This window comes from Canis lupus, chromosome 22 (genome assembly GCF_048164855.1).
Source record: "Canis lupus baileyi chromosome 22, mCanLup2.hap1, whole genome shotgun sequence".
Classification (NCBI taxonomy): Eukaryota; Metazoa; Chordata; class Mammalia; order Carnivora; family Canidae; genus Canis; species Canis lupus.
The window spans coordinates 29,174,491-29,198,820 of record NC_132859.1 but is presented as its reverse complement, the minus strand read 5'-3'; the positions used below and the strand labels follow the sequence as shown (position 1 = coordinate 29,198,820).

At 37.6% G+C, this 24,330-nt stretch overlaps 1 long non-coding RNA gene and 1 pseudogene across 1 annotated transcript in view; one reads left to right on the top strand and one right to left on the bottom strand.

Annotated features, from left to right (window-relative positions):
- The window catches only part of LOC140614092 (uncharacterized), a 34,940-nt gene extending 14,417 nt beyond the window's left edge, over nt 1-20,523 (top strand). Inside the window, exons 2-4 of the long non-coding RNA XR_012014991.1 lie at nt 10,990-11,171; nt 12,003-12,337; nt 20,091-20,523. This is a non-coding gene — a long non-coding RNA (uncharacterized lncRNA). The remainder of the gene's footprint in view (nt 1-10,989; nt 11,172-12,002; nt 12,338-20,090) is intronic.
- Nucleotides 18,907-19,442, bottom strand: LOC140614091 (chromobox protein homolog 3 pseudogene; annotated as a pseudogene).
- Nucleotides 20,524-24,330: the final 3,807 nt, after the last annotated feature.

Here is a 24,330-nt window from a genome sequence, read left to right as displayed (position 1 = left end):
TAAGGTCTAGCCTGTTTCATGTTGGAAAATCAACATAGGGTCAAAAGTTCCTGGGTGATATTTTAAGTTTTGAAAAAAATATCTAGAGTGAGAGGAAACATGAAATTGCATAATGGCTGAATGAAGCATTTGAATACTTCTTACCAATACACCCATCCCTGCGCATTCCCACCTGACATTTCTACTTTAAGGCTACAAGGTTCAGGACATACTGTGGACCCTTGTGGTTCTGGTTGGAGATATTTAGGTAACAGAAGTCTAAGTAATAGGGATCAGTATAGGGGTCAGTTTGCATAAGACTGTTGGATGAGGCAAGTTCTAACCTTGGAAAATCTGTTAGAAAATCTGGTTCTCCTGTTCTTTCTTTGTCATGGAGGTGACTTAACCTGTTTATATTATTTGTAAACATTTATAAAATCTAAATTTGAGGCTCTAATTTGCTTAGAAGTTTTATTTTTATAACTTTTTGTTTTCAAATAATTTGAGACATCAAAAAAGTTACAATATAGTTCAAAGAGCTCCCTCTACCCTTCACCTAGGTTTTCCTAATGATAATGTATTGTGTAATAATAATATCAAAGCCATTATCTAAACCAGGAAATTAATGTAGGTATAATACTACTAATTAACTTACAGACTTTATTTAGTATCATTTTTCTAGTCCAGGATATCATCCAGGATCCCACATTGCATTTAGTTGTTTTGTTTCCCTTGTCTCCAGCCTGTGACAATGTGTGTGTGTGTGTGTGTGTGTGTGTGTGTGTTTGTAAACTTGACACTTTCAAGGGTTTCTAGTCAATTATGTCATCCCTCACACGGTGTTTGTCTGATATTTTCTCATGATTTGATTGAGATTATGCATTGCTGGCAAGGAAACTACAGAAATGATGTGTCTTTCTTAGTGCATCATGTTGGGAGATATATGATATTGATGTTTTATTATTGGTGATGTTAACTTTGATCACTTGGTTAAAGTAGTGTCTTACAGATATCTACACTGAAAGGCTACTATTTTCTCTTTTGCAATTAGTGTCTTATGGGAAGACATTTGGAGACTATGGGTTTGTCCAGCTTTGATTTTAGGTTCTTCCTTCCAGCCTAAGCCAAAAGAGTTCTGCACTGGGTATTGGACCAAAACCTAATTATAACCATGGTTGCCCTATGTGAGTATAAGATACTATGATGGGGGGAAGTAGCTGGTCTGAGGCAGGGTTTGAGTGTTCCCAAGTTTCTTGGTTTAACACTGTCTTCTTACTACTCTTTCCAATTCCTAAAGGACTTTTAAGGTTTAGTCAAAATAATGGACCTTTAGGAAGTAACTTGAATTTTATGGGCCTTAGTTTATTTACCTATACAGGTAGGTAGGACAGACACCTCAAAGCCTCTTATTCTTACTCATTCCCTTTGCTAGTAAGAAATTAAAAAAGAACTTTCCAAAACCACCCAACCCCTCCACCCAGCTAATCCTATTCATCTTTCATGTCCCAGCTCAAATATCAGTCTCAGGGAAGTCTTCCCTGACATCACAGCTTAGGGTACTTGTCTGATCAGTCATACAGCACCCTCTACTTGATCTTCTGCAACATTCATTATAATACATATAACAACTTCTTCAAAGTTTGCTTTCTTGCTACACTGTAAATACTATAAGTTTGGTTTACTTTGATACCTGGCTTTTACCACCATGACTATTACTTAGTAGTCAATAACCCTAAATTGTTAAAAATGTGCACAATCACATGTGCTATGGAATTGGGCAAGCTTGAAAAAGGGCAAGAAAGCAAAAATAAAAAGCAGTAGCTTTTATGGGAGACTAAGTTATGCTCCTTCCCCTGCCCTTAATCTCTGGAATTTGTATTATTATATATGGCAAAGGCATTCTGCAGATATGATTAAATTAAGCACTTTGAGATGGGGAGATGATCTGAGTGGGCCCTAAATGTAATCACAAGCATTCTTATAAAAAGGAGGTAGAAATTTGACCACAGGAGAGAAGAAAGTGATATAATCATGGGACAGTAGATTGAGTTATCTGCTTTGGAAATGGAGGATGGGGACGCAAGCCAAAGAATGAATACAGGTGGCCACTAGAAGTTAGAAAAAAATCAATGAAATAGATTCTTCTCTCAGAGCCTACAGAAGGAGCCAGCCCTTATGACACATTCATTGTGGCCCTAACTCTGGACTTCTGGTCTCCAGAACTGTAAAAGATAACCTTGTGCTGTTTTAAGTCATTGAATTTTTTATTTGTTACAAGGGCAATAGGAAACTAATATGGGTATTAAAAAAGAAGAATGTATCAAAACCTGAAAAAAACAACAAAGTTACAATGAGAATGACAAGCACATAGGAAAACAAAATAATCCGTAAAAGTAAGACATTACATTAATTTTAAATATATATTAACTAACATAGCAAAGGCAGCATTCCACAGTTGGCTCAGGACAACATTGTTGAGGCACTGAAGCAGCATCTTTTTGAAAATCAGGGGAGTGCTGACTGCATGCCCACATGCTAGAGAGGAGCTCTGCACCTCTGCCAAATGGTGCATGGCAGACTTGTTTGAGGAATTCTCACTGAATTTGGAGACCTCAGTACATCCTAGTAGTGCCATAATTTTAATTTGTGAATGCCAATTTTTATAAATTCATAATAACTAGTATGTTATTAAGCCATATAAAAAGAAAGTATATATAATTCCACATTATTTCCTTGAAATATAACATCAGAGTGTGGCTCTAGGAAGATCTGAGGGGGCATAGACCATGATTAGAAATACACTGGACAGAATGATTCTTTTTTTTTCTCCAGCTTTATTGAGATATAATTGACATATGACATTGTATAAGTTTAAAGTGTACAATGTGATGATTTGATACATGTATGTATTAAGTGATGTTTACCACAATAATGTTGTTAACATACCCTTCACTTCACATAATTACCATTTTGTTGTTGTAATGGTGAGAATATTAAAGCTCCAATGTCACAGCAACTTTCAAGTATACAATATGGTATTGCTGACTATAGTTACCATGTTGTATCCTAGATCTCTAGAACATACTCCAGAACATCTCATAGCTGAAAGTTTATATCCTTTGTGCAACATCTCCCCATTTCTCCCTCTCCTTAGGCCTTGCCAAATACCATTCTGCTATCTGTTTCTGTGAGTTTGATGTTTTCAGATTTCACGTATATGAGATCATATGGTATTTATTTTTCTCTGTCTGTCTTATTTCACTTCACATTATGCCCTCAAGGAACCATCCATGTTGTCACAAATGGCAGAATTTTTTTCTTTCCCATAGCTGAATATATACACACAGTCCATCCCTAGGTGGACACTTAGGTTGTTTCCATATTTTGGCTATTATGAATAATACTAAAATGAATGTGGGATTGCAGGTACATGAAGACAGCAATTTCATTTCCTTTGGATATACACCTAGAAATGAGATTTCTGGATCATATGGTAACTCTATTTTTTTTATTTTCTGAGGAACTCTCATACTGTTTTCCATAGTGGCGGCACCAATTTACACTCCTACCAAAGTGCATCAGGATTCCTTTTTCTCTACATACTCATTTGTTATTTCTTCTGATTTTGATAATGGTCATTCTAACAGGTGTAAGGTGATACCTCATTGTGGTTTTTTGGTTTGCATTTCCATGATGATTAGTGATGTTGAGCATCTTTTCATGTGCATTGGCCATTTGTATGTCTTTTTTTTAAGAGAGATGTCTGTTGTACTCCTCTGCCCAATTTTAATCAGATTGTTTTCTTGCTACTGAGTTGTAGAAATTCTTTTATATTTCAGATCCCAGTCCCTTATTATATATGTGGTTTGCAAATATTTCCTCTGTTCTGTAGGTTACCCTTTTGTTTTGTTGGTGGTTTTCTTTGCTGTGCAGAAGATTTATAGTTTGATGTAACCTCACTTGGTTTTCAGTTTTGTTGCTTGTGTTTTTGATGTCACGTCCAAAAAATAATGGCTGAGACTAATACCAAGGAGCTATTTCCCAAAGCTTTTTTTCAAGAAATTTTGTGATTTTAGGTCTTAAGTTTAAGTTTTTAATCCATTTCAAATTCATTTTTGAATGATGTAAAATAATTTCACTTTTCTGTCTGTGGTTATCTAGTCTTCCCAACACTATTTGTTGAAAAGACAATCCATGCCTCACGGAGTACTCTTGATTTCCTTGTCAAATATTACCTGACTTTATGCTAAGGTTTTACTTTTGGACTCTCATTTCTGTTCCATTGGTCTCTAATATCTATCTTTATGCCAGTACCATTCTATTTTGGCTACTATAGCTTTACAATGCAGTCTGAAATCAGGAAGTATGACACTTCCAACTTTGTTCTATTTCAAGATTGTTTTGGATATTTAGAGACTTTTGTGATTTCATACACATTTTAGGATTGTTTTTTCTATTTCTGTGAAAAATACCATTGGAAATTTGATAGGGATTCCCTTGAGTTTAGATAGCTTTGGACATCTTAAAGTATTAATTTTTCTGATCCAGGAACATGAGATTTCTTTTCATTTTTTTGGTGTCATCCTCAATTTCTTTCATTAAAGTTTTCTAGTTTTTGGTGTACAGATCTTTTATCTCCTTGATTATACTTATTCCTAAGTATTTTACTGCTTGTGATGTAAATGATATTGTTTTTTAAATTTCTTTTTCAGGTATCATTTGTTAGTGTGTAAAAACACAACTGATTTTTTTTTCACAACTGATTTCTATATGTTGATTTTGTGTCCTAAAATTTTCACGAATTGTTGACTAGTTTTACCAGTTGTTTGCTGGAGTCTTTAGGATTTTCTCTATATAAGATCATATCATTTGTAATGAAAGACAATTTTATTCTTTCCTTTCTTATTTGAATGTCTTTTATTTCTTTTTCTTGCCTAATTGTTCCAGTACTTTGTTTAATAGGAGTGGTGAGTGTGGGAATCCTTGTCTTGTTACTGATTTTAGAAGAAAAGCTTTCAACCTTTCACCATTAGTATGATGTTAGCTGTGGGCTTGTCATAAATTGCCTTTGTTATGTTGCTGTGTATTCCTTCTATACCCACATTTTTGAACATTTTTATAATGAAAGGATGTTATGTTTTGTAAAATGCTTTTTCTGCATTTACTGAGATGATCATATGATTTTTGTCTTTCATTTTATTTGGAGAAGTAGTCACCTCTTCAAGACTTTATAGACTAGCTTCCATGAAGAAAGGTCTTCATCTGCAGATGGAGACATGCTGGAATGCACTGTGACCCTGGGTCTAGTCATGTAGATCAGTATAGGGATGTGTGGGAACTCTTGGTCCAGGAGAGTGTGATGTTAGGCTGCTTAGGTCCACAACATCAATAAGTGCATAGACCTTGTCAAGAGTGTGGAGCTTCACAGTGGCTGCAAAGGCTTTGATGTCTTCAGCAATGCCTCCAGGTCCAGCAGTTAGGGGCCAGCATGGGTAGTGGTGGTGGCCAGAGCTGGCTATGTGCACATTCAACTGTAGGGGCCAGCTGCAACTGCTTGTATAATGAGAAGGGCTGGTTGCAAGTATACCTATAATGGTGGGGGCTAGGGCCAGTAGCAAAGGCTTGGGTCAACTGGGGGTGCACTGGTAGTTGTGTGGCGCTAGATGTTGGTATGTATTCTTACAGCTACAGGGTCTCCCAACAGCATGCACAAAGAAGTGGAGGCTGGTGACGAGGGTTGGGCAGGAGGCATGCAGGTGCACTGCTGGGGGGCTTGCTATTAGTGTTTGCATTGGTGTAGGCCAGCAACTGGAGGTAGGGCTAAATATATGTCCACAAGCAGCTGTGGGGCCTTGGTTATATGTATGTTCTTCCCGACTGCAAGATCTCACCATGGGTATGCACACAGTAGTAGATACCGGTGACAAGAGTTAGACTTGTGGCATGCAAGTACACAGCTGGATGGGCTAGCTCCAAGTGTGCACACAGTGGTATGGGTCAGCTGTGCGTGTCTAGGCCGGTTATCTTGCACTCATGCAGCCTCAGAGGACTGGGCTGGCTACTGGCGTGGATCTCAGGCTCCATTAGGGACCAGAAGGAATTCAGATGTCTGGCATCTGGGTATGCAAATACCTGTAGGGTAAAAATCATTGAAATCTACAGGAGTCCACAGCTATAGTGGCCACTGGTTTCTTCAGTGGTGAAAGTAGCTGGGTCCTCTGCAGAGCAGGGTACCAGGAACCATGTCACTCCTGCCCATGGCCAATAATGGTAGCTCCTGCCTTCATCCTTGTTCCTAGCCAGTTCTATATACCTGGCTTTTTCTTCTATAGCTTTGTCAGTCTCTGGATGGAGTAAAACCAAAGCACTCCTGAAAGGCAGAATTCTGCTCTCTGTTTTCTGGGGAGGAAAACTCTTTCTAGCTGGAGAGTTCTCTCTTGTACTGAGCAGCACTAGCCTGGGGAATGGGATGATGCAGCCAAAATGAAGCTGTTTTTCCCTTCCCTTTTTGTGTGGTTATTCTCAGGGTTTTTGTTCCATTGTGTTGCTGAAGTTTCTTGAGTGGACTCCTGACCTCTCTCAGGTCTTCTTTTGTTTGTGGATAGCTGTCTAATTGTCAATCTTTGTCAGGTACCTGGGCTTCGGCTAGTTTACTGTTTGGTGACATCATTCCAGAAATTTCAGTGATCTCTTTTAGTTTATGACTTAAGAGCCATAGTGAAGGTTCTGTATTTTCTTGCAAAGTTATGGTGGCTTATTTCTTGCCACACTTCCCCTTCAGCATGCCTCATTTTCCCCTGGGCTGTACTTCTGTGTAAAATACAATTCTTGAATTATAATCCATGTGGAGGGAAATGAATGTTGAAAAGTACCTTCTTGGTCAGCGGTCCTACATTTTATTTCCCTTCCCTGCCACGCTGTGATGCTGGACCATGGACTTGGAATCCTGCTAAGAGTTCTCATTTACTCAACTAGTGGGTCTTACATCTTTGTCAATCAGAGTCATTGTGCATAAGTAGGAATAGTATAATTGGATTCTTGGACTTCACATTTACTGAATCAAAGTTTACTGGTGTAGTGCATAGAATCTGTATTTTTTCCTCAAGGTTTACCAAATGATTGTTTTGTGTCTCTAGGTTTGAGAATCATTGTAGCAGATGGTAAAAATATGTGAAGCCATAGAGCATATTTTATTTCTCTTTCTTTTTTTTAATTTATTTTTTATTGGTGTTCAATTTACTAACATACAGAATAACCCCCAGTGCCCGTCACCCATTCACTCCCACCCCCCGCCCTCCTCCCCTTCTACCACCGCTAGTTCGTTTCCCAGAGTTAGCAGTCTTTACGTTCTGTCTCCCTTTCTGATATTTCCCACACATTTCTTCTCCCTTCCCTTATATTCCCTTTCACTATTATTTATATTCCCCAAATGAATGAGAACATATAATGTTTGTCCTTCTCCGACTGACTTACTTCACTCAGCATAATACCCTCCAGTTCCATCCACGTTGAAGCAAATGGTGGGTATTTGTCATTTCTAATAGCTGAGTAATATTCCATTGTATACATAAACCACATCTTCTTTATCCATTCATCTTTCGTTGGACACCGAGGCTCCTTCCACAGTTTGGCTATCGTGGCCATTGCTGCTATAAACATCGGGGTGCAGGTGTCCCGGCGTTTCATTGCATCTGTATCTTTGGGGTAAATCCCCAACAGTGCAATTGCTGGGTCGTAGGGCAGGTCTATTTTTAACTCTTTGAGGAACCTCCACACAGTTTTCCAGAGTGGCTGCACCAGTTCACATTCCCACCAACAGTGTAAGAGGGTTCCCTTTTCTCCGCATCCCCTCCAACATTTGTTGTTTCCTGCCTTGTTAATTTGCCCCATTCTCACCGGTGTGAGGTGGTATCTCATTGTGGTTTTGATTTGTATTTCCCTTTATTTCTCTATTTTTCAAAGCTCTGATGCCAGTCTCTAGTCCTATATTACCAGTATATATTTTAATGGATCTGCAGAGGGGTTCTTCAATTACAATGAAAGTAAGATTTTTAGGTTTTCTCAGAGAAGAATTAAAAATGTTATTATGTGGCTACTATTCATTGATGCTACTTTGTGCCAAGTATTTATGTGTATTATTTCTAGAACTTTTAACAACCCTAGAAGTTGGATGGGAACATTCTCTAAGAGGTATATTTTGGAAAAGGAGGATAAAGTTCCCACAGGGCAATTTTTAGTTAGGAGCCAGGATTATGGAAAGAACTGAGTCACATAACTAAAATCTCAGCATGTATTAGGATTTTTTCCTTTGGGTGGAATTCTTAAATATTAATTGGAGCTGGACGAAATACCTTATATATTAAATGATCGTTTGATGTACAGAGGTTTACCTTCTTTCATATGGCAGCTGCTTCTCAGTCTGCTTTGTACCTGTCCTTTTCTCTTTCAATTATTAACAGTTGGAGAGCATGGGCACTCCACCCTGGGCCTTGTTTGTCCATGCTTTCCTGTAGGTCATCTCACCAGTCACCTATGTGTGAGGACCACTGAACTGTTCAGGAATGCCATGTTTGTATGTCTTTTGTGCACAGACATTTGCAGTTGGACATCTACCAGGGCATCTTCCTATTTACAGTTTGGAATAGGTCTGTGGCTTTCCACCCCACTCCCTGTTCTCTTCTCAGATGGAGCCCTTTCCCAGCTCAGTGAGGACCACCCAGTTATGCAAACCATTCACCTGCTTATAGGACACATTCACCAATTGTGAAAACCAGAAACCTGGGAGATATCTTTAGTTTTCTTCTCTCTGTCACCCCTTATATCCAGTCCATTGGCAGGGACTGCTGGTGTACCCTCTAAAATATTTGCCCAATCCCTCTACGTCACTCTGTCTCCAATGCTGTCTCCTAACCCAGTTCCCATCACCTCTGACCTAGTCTCTTGAATTCCATTTTTCTTCCTCTGTAACTTGTTCTCTATAGTTATTTCATAAAAACATAAATCAGACAAACCCAGTCCTTGCTTAAAACACTTCAAAGGCTTCCCTCAGAACTTAGAATAAAATCCAAAACTTTGACATTGTCTAAAGGCCTTTCATGGTGGCTCTTTGCTATCTGTCAGATCTAACTGCTTCTTTCTCACTCTTCCCAGAGCCCAGCTATACTGGCTTCCTCCCTGTTCCTCAAACATGCCAATCCCATTACTGCCTCTGGACCCTTGTGCATGCTTGTTTCCTCTGTCTGAAATATTTTTTCCCTACTTTGCATAGTAAGATCCTCTCGCCCTTTGGGTCTCAATTCAAATATTACCTTTTCACAATGGCCTTACCAAAATAGTCTATTGGATCACCTACTTCTTTGTTACTCTGTTGTGATTACTCTTAAATTTTAACACAAGCCATTGAATATATTCTAATGTGTAGAGTTAATTAGTATCTACATAGCCTTCCATTAAAACAATATGAAAAATGTAGTATGCTTTTATGTCTTCTGCTTCCTCCTATTTCCTCATTTCCTGTATTGATTTCAACTGGAATTTAGTTTCAGGTTATTTGGGTATTTTAACCGACAATTATTTAGACTGAAGAATACATTTTTGTAATATTTCATATACCTACTTATTCCACTGAGCTTCATTTTCTTTTTACTGAAGTTCAATTATTCATTTTTCCAGCATGGATTTATGGGTAACAATAAATTGAGTTCTTTCATGAAAGGTGACTTTATACATTTGCCAAAATTCTATACTTAAAACCTGTACATATTACAATATATAAATTAATTCAATAGAAAATAATTTTGGGAAAAATTTAATGGATGAACCAATGGATACAGCTGAGGATTCAAGCTAAACAAATTTCTTAGAACATAGCACAAAGAGATGAAGAGATAAATAAATGGAGAAAATGGACAAATGTATGAATATGGAGTTAAGAAGAACAGATACAGAAATTGTAACATTTGATTAGCAGGGTTTTAGGAGAAAATCCAATCTCTTGGAATGAGAAGTGGAGTGAAAGATATGCCCAGAGAAATGAAGGAAATTTCCTAGAATGGAAGGCAGATAGAAAGGGCCAACAGAGCTATATACATATGTACTTTTTTTTAAAAAAAAGATTTTATTTATTCATGACAGATACAGAGAGAGAGAGAATGAGGCAGAGACACGGGCAGAGGAAGAAGCAGGCTCCACGCAGGGAGCCGGACGTGGGACTCAATCCCGGGTCTCCAGGATCACACCCTGGGCTGAAGGCGGTGCTAAACCACTGAGCCACGGGGGTTGCCCTGTACTTTATTTTTTAAAAAATATTTTATTTATTCATGAGAGACACAGAGAGAGAGAGGCAGAGACATAGACAGAGGAAGAAGCAGTCTCCTCCAGGAGAGCCCAAAGTGGGATTCAATCCAGGGACTCTAGGACCACACCCTGAGTGGAAGGTTGATGCTCAACCACTGAGACACTCAGGCACCCCTAAATATGTACTTTAAATCCATATTTAGATACATAGCAGTTAAAGTTAAGAGCATTGGTGCCAGGCTGGCTCAGTTGGTAGAGCATGTGACTCTTAATCTTGGAGTCATTAGTTCAAGCCCCCTGTTGGGCATGGAGCCTACTTGAAGAGGGAAAAAAAGAATATCAAATTTGACATGAAAATTCCTGTGTCAGACATAATTTTACTTCACAGGACACTATATTGTATGAGCCATATGTTCACTCAGTGCTAACTTTTGAGTGTTTCCTGTGTGCCAGGGATTGTACCAGAGTTTTAGAGGCATATGAAAGATGATTCTTGCTTTAAAGAAATGCCTTGTCTGAGAAGGGCGATCGACAGTTTAGTGAAGAACTGTAATCAAAAGGTGATCAATGGAAAAATAGAATCTACAATATACAGATGGAGTAGCCCAAGGGAATAATCAGTCTGGTTAGGGCTGTAAGCATGTCCCATTCAATTGAAGTGAGAAATCTAGAAGGGGACAATAACATGCAAATAATTTTGTTTTTTCTTTTCAGAATACAGTTCTTTGAATTGCTTTAGTAATAAGGTGTGGGCATGAAAGACTGGCAGCAAGAAAGATACATATGTGAGTTCTGTTAGCTGCAGTCAAGTTACTAAGGTTAACGTGGTAACTGGAGCAATGCATAGAGACCCAAATGATTTGTGGAAAGCTTTCAACCACAAGCAAGCCACGAAGGTAATTGCAGACTAAGGGACTAGGTCTAAATACCTCTGGGATTCAGTTATATTTGTGAGAAAAAAGAGAAAGGTCAAATAATTTTTCTAGAATTTTTTAGGAAAGAATACATTGTTTCTTTTTCTTTCTGAATATAAAACTGTTTATTGATTACTGTTTATAATAAAGTGAGCAAAATATAGCTGGATAACACTTTGATTACTACAAAGTTACTGTTTTTTCCTGGCTTCTGCTGAACCATTAACCCAAATTCTGAGAAGATTGAGCCTACGTGTAAGAAATGAGTTGGGATAAAGAAAACACGTGCAGGTCAAGAATTTGAATTCCAAAAGTCTGTTCACCCATTTATTCCAATAGGTCCTCAATTGCCAACATCTCCGGCCATCTGATTATGATTAGGTTTTCATGAATGAAGTCTTAGGCATACCATGAATCATGACCTTTTAGTCCCATTTTGCCCCATTTAGTCAGTCTCTTCTAGGGATTTCAACTTGTAAAGGAGTAGTTCACTGGAAGGACCTTATAAATGTCTATGTAATTAATTTTGCTTACTTAATTAAAACACACTAGAACTTCTCTAGTTTTCTCATTTGGGTGGAGAAATTGTTGGTAGTGATAAAATTTTCCTTTAAGGGGTTTTTCAAATAAACTTGCATTTATTTAAATGTAGATATGGATATGGATTCTGACATGACTGCTTTTAAGTTGTCCAATTTAAATCATTTACATTATATTTAAATTGTCCAACTCATTACAGAATCATCTATTTGATTTGAAAGGTTAGAGCTTGAGGAAAAATGTCAACCTAACTTGTAGTGATTTATTTCTTAGGTTGCTCCAAATGATGGCATCCCAGAAACATGGGCTATCCATGGTTATGAAATGTTTTGTTTTGGTGAATGCTTAAAAAGGAAGAAAAAGAAAGGAAAAGAAAGAAAAAGGAATGAAGGAAAATAAATGCACTTATATATGTGATATATATATATACAAAAAAAAAAAACAACAAAAAAAAAAAAAAAAAAAAAAAAAAACGACTCCAAATAGCCAAAAAACCAGAATGGTCCTTAGGCATATAGAAGTTAAATACGAATACCCAAGAAATCAACCTGAGGACTGACAGAGTGATCTGCACAACTAGAGGAAGAGAAAAGTCCACACAGAGGAAGGTAGGAAGTGTGGGGACATGGTTTGGGGAAGAAATGTACACAGGTGCTGCAGAGGAGAGGGAGCCTTGGTTGCAGAGAAAGGTGAAAAAGAGTGGAGCACACAGGATATGCACAAGGAGAACACTTCCCCAAAGCCATTGGCTGGGAGAAAGAAAGGGGCTGATTTTCATGAGTTTTTGCAACTAGAGGTGCTCAAAGACTGGAGTTTTAGAGATCAATGGACTTGGCTGGGATAGAGCCCTGAGGGTGCTGCCCTGCTCCTGGAGAGAAGGCATGCAAGCAATTCCCAGGGCAGTCAGTGTGATGTGATGATCGCCTAAGGCACATGGGGAAAAACTGTTCATTCTTCTTGGAGCACATCTGTGAGAGGTGGTGTTTGCAGAGACACTTCTTCAGGGATAAAAGAACTGGATGGGGGTCTTTAATTCCCTCTCCAACACCTCAGCACAAGCCAAGAGACACCTGCTGAGGGCAGGCAGCTAACCCAGACACTGACTGTTTAGCCTGTTTTACTCCAAATCCCATGTCCCTGCATTTTAGTACAATTGCCCTTCTTGGTCAAACCTGCATCAGCACAGCGAGACCCTTGCTACAGGGCGTCTCTAAAGTTTGGAATTTTAAAAGTCAGCAGTCTCAGCTGGGATAGAGCCCAAAGTGCACTGCAGTGCTCCAGACAGACAAGCAACCTAGGGCAGAGAAGATGAAAACAGCCATCTGAAAAATGCCTGAGATGCAAGAGGAGAAAGTACTCACTCTTCTGGGAGTACTTCCCTAAAAGCAGCAAGCATGGAAGCCCCTCTCTGGGGACAAAGTAGATGGCTGCCACCATTTCCCTCCCCTGTGCTTCCCTCAGCACAGACCAATTTCAGTAAACAGCACAGTGCCAAAACTGGCTGCCTAACCTGCTTACACCAAGTCCCATATCCCTGTGCTCTGCTGGTACTGCTTTTCTTGGGCAAATGTTCCTGAGGACCAGTGCAGCAGGCCCCCTCCCCAGAAGACCAGCAGAACATCTGTATGCACCATGTCTATTGACCATAGAGTTCAGCAATGCTTCAGTTCTAGTGTAAGTAGTATCAGGTCTCATTTAACAAGCCAACCAGAGCATGCCTAGTTAAAACTCTATACACTCTGACCAAGGTGCAAACACTGCCCACTGCAGGCAGTTGGTGAAAACTTTTTTAATTTGGGGAAGGAAACAGATACACAAATCCAGGAGACACAGAGAACTCCTATCAACATTAACAAAAGCAGGACACCAGCACAACATATTGTAGTAAACTTTGCAATATGTAGTGATAAAGAAAAAAATCCTAAAAGCAGCAAGACAAAAGAAGTTCTTAACCTACAAAGGAAGATCCATAAGGCTAGCTGCGGATTTCTCCAAAGAACCTTGGCAGGCCAGAAAAAAGTGACATGATATATTCGATGTGCTGAATGAGAAAAATCTGAAGCCAAGAATCCTCTATCTATCCAGCAAGGCTATCATTTAGGATAGAAGGAGAGATAAAGAGTTTCCCAAACAAACACTAAAGGAGTTTTTGACCACTAAAGCAGAAATATTAAAGGGGACTCAGAGGGGGAAAGAAAGACCAAAGGTGACAAAGATGAGAAGGGAATAGAGAAAAATCTCCAGAAACAATGACAAAACGAGTAATATAATGACACTAAGTACATATCTATCAATAATTACTCTGAATGTAAATTTACTAAATGCTCTAATCAAAAGATATAGGGTGTCAGAATGCATAAAAAAAAGGACCCATAAAATCTTAAAAAAAAAAAGAAAGAAAAAAAGAAAAAAGGGGTAGCCCAGGTGGCTCAGCAGTTTAGCACTGCCTTCAGCTCAGGGCGTGATCCTGGAGACCCGGGATCGAGTCCCATGTCAGGCTCCCTGTATGGGGCCTGCTTCTCCCTCTGCCTTTGTCTCTTCGCGCCCCCCCCCCCGTCTCTCATGAATAAATAAATAAAATCTTAAAAAAACAAACAAACAGGATCCATCTATATGCTGCTTATAAGAGACAAATTTTATTTATTTATTTTTATATATTTAAATTCAATAAATTAACATATAATGTATTATTGATTTCAGAGGTAGAGGTCAGTGATTCATCAGTCTTATATAATAACCTGTGTTCATTATATCACATGTCCTCCTTAATGTTCATCACCAAGTTACCCTGTCCCCCCACTTCCCTCCCCTCCAATAATGCTCAGTTTGTTTCCTATGTATAAGAGACTAATTTTAGACGTAAAGATACATACAGATTGAAAGTGAGGGGATAGAGAAATATTTATCATGCAAATGGAAGTCAAAAGAAAGCTGGAGTAGATTATGCATACCAGACAAACTAGATTTTAAACCAAAGACTATAACAAGAGATGAATCATCATAAATATGATAATATTATATAATATATATATGTATAATATATATAAAGGGACTTATCCACCAAGAAGACCTAACAATTATGAATATTTGTGCCTCCAACATGGAGCACCCAACTATGTAAAACAAATATTAACAAACGTAAAGGAAATCATTGATAATAATACAATCATAGGAGAGGAATTCAACATCTCACATCAATGGACAGATCATTTAAGCAGAAAATCAATAAGGAAACAAGGGCTTTAAATGACACACTGGACCAGATGAACTTAACAGATATATTTGGAACATTTCATCCTAAAACAGCAGAATAAACATTCTCTTCATGTGCACATGGGACATTCCCCAGAATAGATCACCTATTAGGTCACAAATAAGGCCTCAAAAAGTACAAAAAGATTGAGATCATATCATGCATATTTTCTGGCCACACCGCTAGGAAACTTGAAGTCAACTACAGGAAAAAATTTGGAAAGACCACAAATACATGGAGGTTAAACAAGATGCTACTAAAGAATGAACGGGTCAACCAGGAAATCAAAGAGGAAATAAAAAAAAGAACAACACATGGAAACAATAAAAAAGGAAAACATGATGATCCAAAAGCTTTGGGATGCAGCAAAAGTGGTCATAAAAGGGAAGTATTTAGCAATATAGGCCTACCTGAAGAAGCAAGAAAATTCTCAAATACACAACCTAACCTTACAGCTAAAGGAGCTAGAGAAAGAACAACAAACAAAGCCTAAAGTCAACAGAAGAAGGGAAACAATAAAGATGAGAGCAGAAATAAATGATATAGAAACAAAGAAAACAGTAGAACAGATCACTGAAACCAGGAGCTGGTTCTTCTTTGAAAAAATTGATAAAATTTACAAACCCCTAGCCAGACTTATCAAAATGAAAAAAGAAAGGGCAGAAGTAAATACAATCACAAATGAAAGAGGAGAAATAACAAACACCACAGAAATACAAACAATTATGAGAGAACATTATGAAAGATTGTATGGCAACAAGTTGGACAATCTGGAAGAAATTGTTAAGTTCCTAGAAACATATACATTACCAAAACTGAAACAGGAAGAAATAGAAAGCTTGAACACACCGATAACCATCAAGGAAATAGAATCAGTATTCAAAAATCTCCCAATAGACAAAAGTCCAGGGGAATTCTACTAAACATTTAAAGAATAATTAATACTATTTTCTCAAACTATTAAAAAAAATAGAAATGGAAAGAAAACTTTCAAACTCATTCTATGAGGCCAGCATTACCCTAATCCCAAAACTGGACAAATACTCCACTAAAAAAGAGAACTAAAGGCCAATATCCCTGATGAACATCAAAGCAAAAATTCTCAGAAAAATTCTAACAAATTGAATCCAACAGCACATTAAAAGACTCATTCACCACAATCAAATGGGATTTATTCCTGGTCTGTAAGGGTGGTTCAGTATTCACAAATCTATCAACAGGATATACCACATTAATAAAAGAAAGGATAAGAACCATCTGATCCTTTCAATAGATACAGAAAAAGCATATGACAAAGTACAATATCCATTCATGATAAAAACCCTTAACAAAGTAGGAATAGAGGGAACATACCTCAGCATCACAAAGGCCATATATGAAAAATCCACAGCTATTATTCTCCTCAATGGGGAAAAACTGAGAGCTTTTCCTATATGGTCAGGAACAAGACAGGATGTCCACTCTCACCACTGTTATTTTTTTTTTTATTTTTATTTATTTTTTTTTCACCACTGTTATTTAACATACTACTAGAAGTCCTAGCCTCAGCAATCAGACAATGAAAGAAATAAAAGGCATTCAAATCAGCAAAGAAGTCAAACTTTCACTATTTGCAGATGACATGATACTCTGTAGAAAATTCAAAAGGGGGACATCTGGGTGGCTCAGTGGTTGAATGTTTGCCTCTGGCTCAGGGTGTGATCCTAGAGTTCTGGGATCACATCGGAATTTCTGCAGTGAGCCTATTTCTCCTTCTGCCTTTGTCTCTGACTCTCTATCTGTGTCTCTCATGAAAAATAAATCTTTTAAAAAATCTTAAAGGCTCAACAAAAAATTGCTACAACTGATACGCAAATTCAATTAAATTGCTGGTTAAAAAATCAACATACAGAAATCTTTTGCATTTCCATACACCAATAATGAAGCAGCAGAAAGGGGAATCAAAGAATTGATCCCATTTACAATTGCATCAAAAACCATGAGATACCTAGGAATAACCTAATGAAAGAGGTAAAAGATCTATATTCTTAAAACTATAAAACACTAATGAAAGAAATTGAAGATGACACAAAGAAATGGAAAAATAGTCTATGCTCATGGATTGGAAGAATAAATATTTTTAAAATGTCTATTCCCACCCAAAGCAATGTACACATTTCATGTAATCCCTATCAAAATACCAGCAGTTTTCATAGAGCTAGAACAAATGATCCTAAAATTTGTATGGAACCACAAAAGACCCCAAATAGCCAAAGCCATCTGGAAAAAGGAATGCAAATCTAGAGGCATCACAATTCTGGACTTAAAATTATATTACAAAGCTGTATTGATCAAGGCAATATAGTACTGGTGTAAAAACAGACACGTAGATCAATGGAACAGAACAGAAAACCCAGAAATGAACCTTGGTCAACTAATCTAGCAAAGAATAGCCAATAGAAAAGTCTCTTCAACAAATAGTGTTGGGAAAACTGGACAGCAATATGCAAAAGAATGAAACTAGACCAATTTCTTATACCATACACAAAAATAAACTCAAAATGGATGAAAGACCTAAATGTGAGACAGTAATCCGTCAAAATCCTAGAGGAGAACACAGTCAGTAACCTTTTTGACATTGGCCATAGCAACTTCTTACTGGATGCGTCTCCTGAGGCAAGGGAAACAAAAGCAAAAATGAACTATTGGGATTTAATTAAGATAAAAGCTTCTGCACAGTAAAGGAAACAATCAACAAAACTATAAGGCAATGCTCAGAATGGGAGAAGATACTGCAAATGACATATCTGATTAAGGGTTAGTTTCCAAAATCTATAAAGAACTTATCAAACTCAACACCTACAAAACAACTAACCCAGGTAAGAAATGGGCAGAAGACATGAATAGATATTTTTGCAAAAGACATCCAGATGGCTAACAGACACATGAAAAAATGCTCAACATCACTCATCATCAGGGAAATGCAAATCAAAAACCACAATGAGATACCACCTCACACCAGTCAGAATGGCTAAAATTAACACAGGAAACAACAGAAGCTGGGGAGGATGTGGAGAAAGAGAAGCTCTTAACACTGTTGGTGGGAATGCAAATTGGTACAACCACTCTGGAAAACAGTATGTAGTTTCTTCAAAAAGTTAAAAATAGTATTTCCTATGATCCAGCAATTGCACTACTAGGTATTTACCCAAAGGATACAAAAATACAGATTTAAGGCACATGCACCCTGATGTTTATAGCATCATTATCAACAATAGCCAAATCATGGAAAGAGGCCAAACATCCATTGACTGATGAATGGTTAAAGATGTACATGTATCCAATGGAATATTACTCAGCTATCAAAAGAATGAAATCTTGCCATTTGCAACAATGTGGATAGAACTAAAGGGTATTATGCTAAGAGAAGTCAGTCAGTCAGAGAAAGACAAATACCATATAATTTCACTTATATGTGGAATTTAAGAAATGAAGCAAATGAACATGAGGGGAAAAAGAGGAAAACCAAGAAACAGAGTGTTAACTATAGAGAACAAACCGAGGGTTACCAGAGGGGAGGTGGGTGGGGGAATAAGTGAAATAGGGGATGGGTATTAATGAGGGCACTTGTGATGAGCACTGGGTGTTGTATGTAGTGATGAGTCACTGAATTCTACACCTGAAACTAATATTATAGTGTATATTAACTACCCGGAATTTAAATAAAAACTTGAAAAAAAAGCAGGTTACAAGAAACCCCCCCAAAATCCACAAAATAATCAGTGCTGTATTGCAAAAAACTCTGCTATTACTCCCCCAATAATACTTCAAAACATATCAAACTTGATTTTCATTAGAATGTCGTTATGTACTTATGCTAATAGACATAAAAACCCAGACTATATATATATTTAGTTGTATATATATATATATAAATGAAAATAATTACTGAGCTTTGTCTTCCACATAAGAATGCCAGGTTCATCTCTCTTCATAGAAAGCAATTACAATTTGAGTACACTTCATATTTGTCTCTTTTGCCAGCATCAGCTCTGCCTCATCTGAATCTTTCCATGAATGGCAAACATTAATTCACCACTGCTGTCTGTGGCACTAATTGTTCAGGATCAAGACCTATGGCAAAGCCTTTCAGTTTCTCAGCTGCATTTCTTTTCTTTGATTTGCTGTCATTGCATTCGCTGTCAGATGAAGGTCTTCTTTTGTATCAGGTTTTGAGGATTAATAAATTAATAAGCGAATCAATTAACTCTGGACAATCTAAATTTTCTTGAGGTTCCCAAGTATTGTCAACATTGTCAGTAAGTCCCCTTCCGCTTCAGGAAATACTGAATACTTCCCATTCACCAGTGTCTGTCGGTACTTTTTCTACCAAGATTCTTCAGGTTCTGTCTCTTCCAGTTTTTACTCTTTCCATTCTGTTTCTCTCTCACTTTTTGCAATGTAGTTTTATTGGGTGCCATTTAAAGATTACTTTAATTCCAGTATAGTTAATATACAGTGCTATATCTGTTTTAGGTGTACAGTATAGTGATTCAACATTCCATATATTACTCAGTGCTCATCAAGGTAAGTGTGATCTTTAATCATCAGTTTGTTCTCTATAGTTAAGAGTCTGCTTTTTGATTTGTTGGATGCCATTTTTTATTGTAGACTTGAAGAGCTGTATTATTAACTGCCTCTGATTTGCTCCAAGTCTGGTTGGTAGTGTCTCTGGCCATGTATGCTCTAAGTCCGAGCTCCAATGTTTCTTTCTTTTTTTTTTTTTAAGATTTTATTTATTTGTTCATGAGAGACACAGGGAGAGAGGTAGAGACATAGGCAGGGGAGGAAGTAGGCTCCTCTAGGGGAGCCAAATGTGGGACTCGATCCTGGGACCCTGGGACACGCCCTGGGCCCTTCGAAGGCAGATTCAATCACTGAGCCATCCAGGCATCCCTGAGCTCCAGTGTTTCTTAATACAATGCTTTGACTTGATCTTTTATGGCTTCTATCTAAAAGAGGGATAACGAATGAGTGGGTTGGGTTGGTAATAAACGGGTTTTTTTTTTTGTGTGTGTGTGGCTGAAATCTAAGATGATGTTTATCTAAATTTTTTCTTTCTCATATAGCTGTTGATTTCTCAAAGAAAAATATCACTAACACTGAAAGTAATTTCAAGTTGCATAAAAAAACTTAATTGGAAACAAATATCTTCAGTCTACTTATGCAAAGAGCCAAAGACAATGATTGAATAAATTGTAGAATTTGGATGAAACCGAAATAATGACATATTCTATCTGGGCTGCAACTCATTACCAAGGTTTTAGAAATACTGGTCCTGTCACTACTTATGCTTATGAGAAAATGTTAAAGGGAACTGGATTCATTAAATTCTACTTTGTTAAGGTGGGTTCACATGTGGCTGTAGAGTGACACATTGACATGGTGAAATGAAGAAGTAAAATTAGCTGGTGAAGGGTGTAACTTTATAGTCCAATCTAATTTCAGAAAACAAATACACAGATGATTTTTAATAGCATAAATAAAAGTCTAGCATTTTATCTTATGGCACTGATAAATGAAATATACAACTCTTTGCTCTCTATTTTTTTCTTAGGTACTATGATGCTAAGGTCTATGTTTTTAATCCGTGGACCCAGTGTCTCCATAGGAGATTCCCATCTTGGCATGTATATTGTGTTAGCCATTTTTACCTTACCAGGCATAGGTTGGTCATTATTATCTAGCTTAAAAAACAAAGTGGGCTATCATGAGACAATGCACAGGTAAATCTTGGTAAGAAACAGGAAGGCAGGATATAGACATAAGACAGTTTTTGGGGAAGCATAGTAGAACTAAACTGTGAAATTTGCCTCTCAGTATGACCTCCTCTTTCTGAACACATTCTCCTTTCCACAATTTCCACACCCCAAACTCTCATGCTGCTCAACTTACAATCAATTAACTTATACAAATGGGTAACAATGTGTTTTCCTTCTTAAGAACACATATGCCTTTAAAAAATGCTATTTCGTTTAATTCAAGAAATGCATTTCAAATATTCAAAGGCATGGAGAAAAGATCATTTGCAGGAGTTTTGGGGAAGACCAACCTTAGAAACTTTGGCTGTAATCTCAGGCAGGTAGAACGGTATTTACAGGGACAGGAAAGTTGTGTCTGTTGTGGGGAGGGGTCTGTAGTAGGAATAGAAAGGATAAAAATGTCGGATGATGCCAATGGATACAAATGGGGAGAAAGTAGGTGTTTGGAAAATAATTAGTTTTAGCTCTGGAGATTGGTAACTTCTATCTTCAAACTTTTGAAGGACAAGGGCACCCCTTCAATTTCATGCTGCACAGCTTGGGTTTAAGAGTGTACTCATTCCAAATCTGGAACAGATCTGCAAGGCCTTCCGAGAAGAGGCTAGACTTCCCTAGAATTTAATATTATCTTTTTCTTAGTCTTTAGTCCTGGCAATTTTCAACCAACATATATGTCCTCTGGGTACTAACCATGAACATTTTTCAAAACTTTTATTGTGGGAAAATTTTAATATACACAAAAATAGAGATAGTATAATGAACCCACTGTACCAGTTTCACCTAATTTCAATAGTCATTACCATTTGTTGATTTTGTTTTCTCTATTCTCACATAATATTCCCTTCACTCTCCTACTTAAAGCATTTTGAAGAAAATCCCAGAGAACATGTCGTTTTACCTGTATATACCTCGGTAAAATCACTGGCCATCTTAATTTAATAATCCTAGATATTGGGGTGAAAATAAAATAGATTATTATAGTCTACATTTATTATGTTCTACTGTGTTCAGAACTCTATGCCAAGCAATTTGCATCATGTTATTTTATGTCACCCTTTCACAATTCAATCAACTAGGCATAAAGGTTCTCACTTCTCTGACAGGGAAACTAAAACCCCAAGAGTTGTAGTAAATTGCTAAAGGTCACACAGCTAGGAGGTGATGCTACTGGGATTCAAATTTTCTTTGCCTACTCTGTATGCTGTTCCTCTAATCATTGTTTACAAATGTCTTATCACTGGAGCATACTTGTCCTCTGAAAATAGACCCACAAGGAACACCTTTGCATGGATAAAAGAATTGCTTTGCATACAAGTATTTATCCTATTGCTTAGTGCCCTTGAATAAATTCCTTGTTGACTGAGAATGTTTGGGAAGGAGTATTGGCTTTGGAATCATATGGCTTTAGGTTGGACATATAGTTTGAATACTTTCTGGTTGTGAGATTTTGGGTAAGTCATTAGGACTCTGCGAATCAGCTTTTTAATTACTTCCTGGAAGATTAAATCAGACACTTTATGGAGACTGAACCCCAGTATATTTTGGTACTCTGCCTCCACTTTCTCTTCCTCCCATCTTCCCATGACATTTCACCATGAGTGTATTTTTCCTTTCTTCTCCTGCCAGCTCTCCTCCATGCTATATAGCCAAGGCTATACTTATATCCATATAGCCTATGTTTATTTATTTATAATTTTTTGGGGGCTTAATTTCTACTCTTTTACATCCTCTCTTATGCATTTTAAAATGTCCAAGCCTGGCTATTGCTTTATATTAACTTTGTGGATTATTTTCATTGCACTTTTAACATAAGCTACCTAAAACTTTAAGGAGTTGGGAGGGCATAAATGATCTATCTCATTATTTATTGTCACATTTTCTGTGGGATATATAGCATGTGCTACATGTGCCATAGAACATTTTTGTCATCATTGTGTTGTCAATTTCAATTAAGGCTGATAACATCTGATGAATAGATGGAGTGGCCAGGGAGGGGAGGGTCAGATAGGCTGATGGTCGTTTTGATAGCCTGGCATATTCTTCAAACCAATTTACAAGGCTGTTTTAATTACCTTGGCAACTCTCCTTGGAACTCTTTCCAAGTTCCTCACATTAAAAAGTCTTCTCATCAGCAACAACCAAAATTATCAATGATTAAAATGTCATAAACCTCCCAGTTCTCTGCTGGGCTCATCATAGAGATGGGCTGTAAGATTTTTATAGTCTGAGATGTCAAGCTGATTCTCTGGTTGCCATTGGTAACAGTGGAGATCTCTTAAAAATACTGAATAAGCTCTTCAGGTCAATGTACCATATTCATATTGTGACTACTGAATGAATCAAATTGGATTAAATAATTTTTATAGAGAAATAAAAGGGGCTTCTTATTGGAAATTGGTACATTACTAGTTGGCACTGGGAGACATATAAAGAGATTCGACATTAATGTTGTATGAATCAACCATATATGGAATTAAATGTATTTTGACTTAGTTGAGAACTAGGGAATATAAATGAAAACTGTACATACACACAGATATATATACACAAACATTTGCAGATCTTCCTTAGGCTAAAAAATAGCCATATGAAGATTGTAGTTTAGGGTCCTTGAGAGAAGAACCAAATTGGATATGATAGTGGCCTTGGAATTATGAGGTAGAGGTGCAGCAAAATAAAGCAGAAATGTGGAAATTCTTAGAATTTTATCTGAGGCAAAGGAAAGTGGTGAGGCTGGCTTGGGAAATTTTGACAGGAGATAAACCTACTGGTCCATTTTGCTTCCAGAGCACAGACTTTCCTACCTGGGCATCATTTCCTGGCTTCCTAAAAGACCCAGAAAGATGAGATCTGGTCTGCAGATGAGTAATAAAGATAAGGAAGTGGAGAAAGAGATTGTTTATTAAGTACCTATTGCTGCATCACAAACCTCCCCTAATCTGAGTATTAAATTAATGGGTATTAAAGCAATACCCATTAATTGCTTATAATTCTATGAATCAAGAAGTCCTGGCAGGACTGGGAAGAGATAGATGGTCAAGCTCACTTATGCAATTGTGTTTATCTGGAACTGGGAGAGGCTATAAGTCCAAGATAGCCTCAATTACATTTTGGGAGCCTTGGTTATGCCTGTCATCTGGGTTGCTTTGGTTTTCTTCCACCAGCCTTTCTCTTCATGTGGTCTCTTTTTCCATCAAGATACCCTGGAGTTCTTTACATGTTGGCTCAAAGTAGCATGAAAGCAAAGGGACCTAGGCATGGAACTGGCAGTGTCAAGTTTGCTACATTCTATTGGTTAAAGCCAGTCACGGGACCAGCCCAGGTTTAAAGGAGGGGCAATAGACTCCACTGCTGGATAAGAGGTATGGCATGGGACCAGAGAAATTATGGAACTCTTTGCATATTATGCCCCACAGATAGCCACCCAAAATTGCATTCCAATGAATGCCTGATGCCTTTGCCTTCTGGTAGGAAGCACTAACAGATTTTCCAAATTTTACAGGGGTAGATGTTGACATTCTGATCCATTTTCCTTTCATTGGGAATG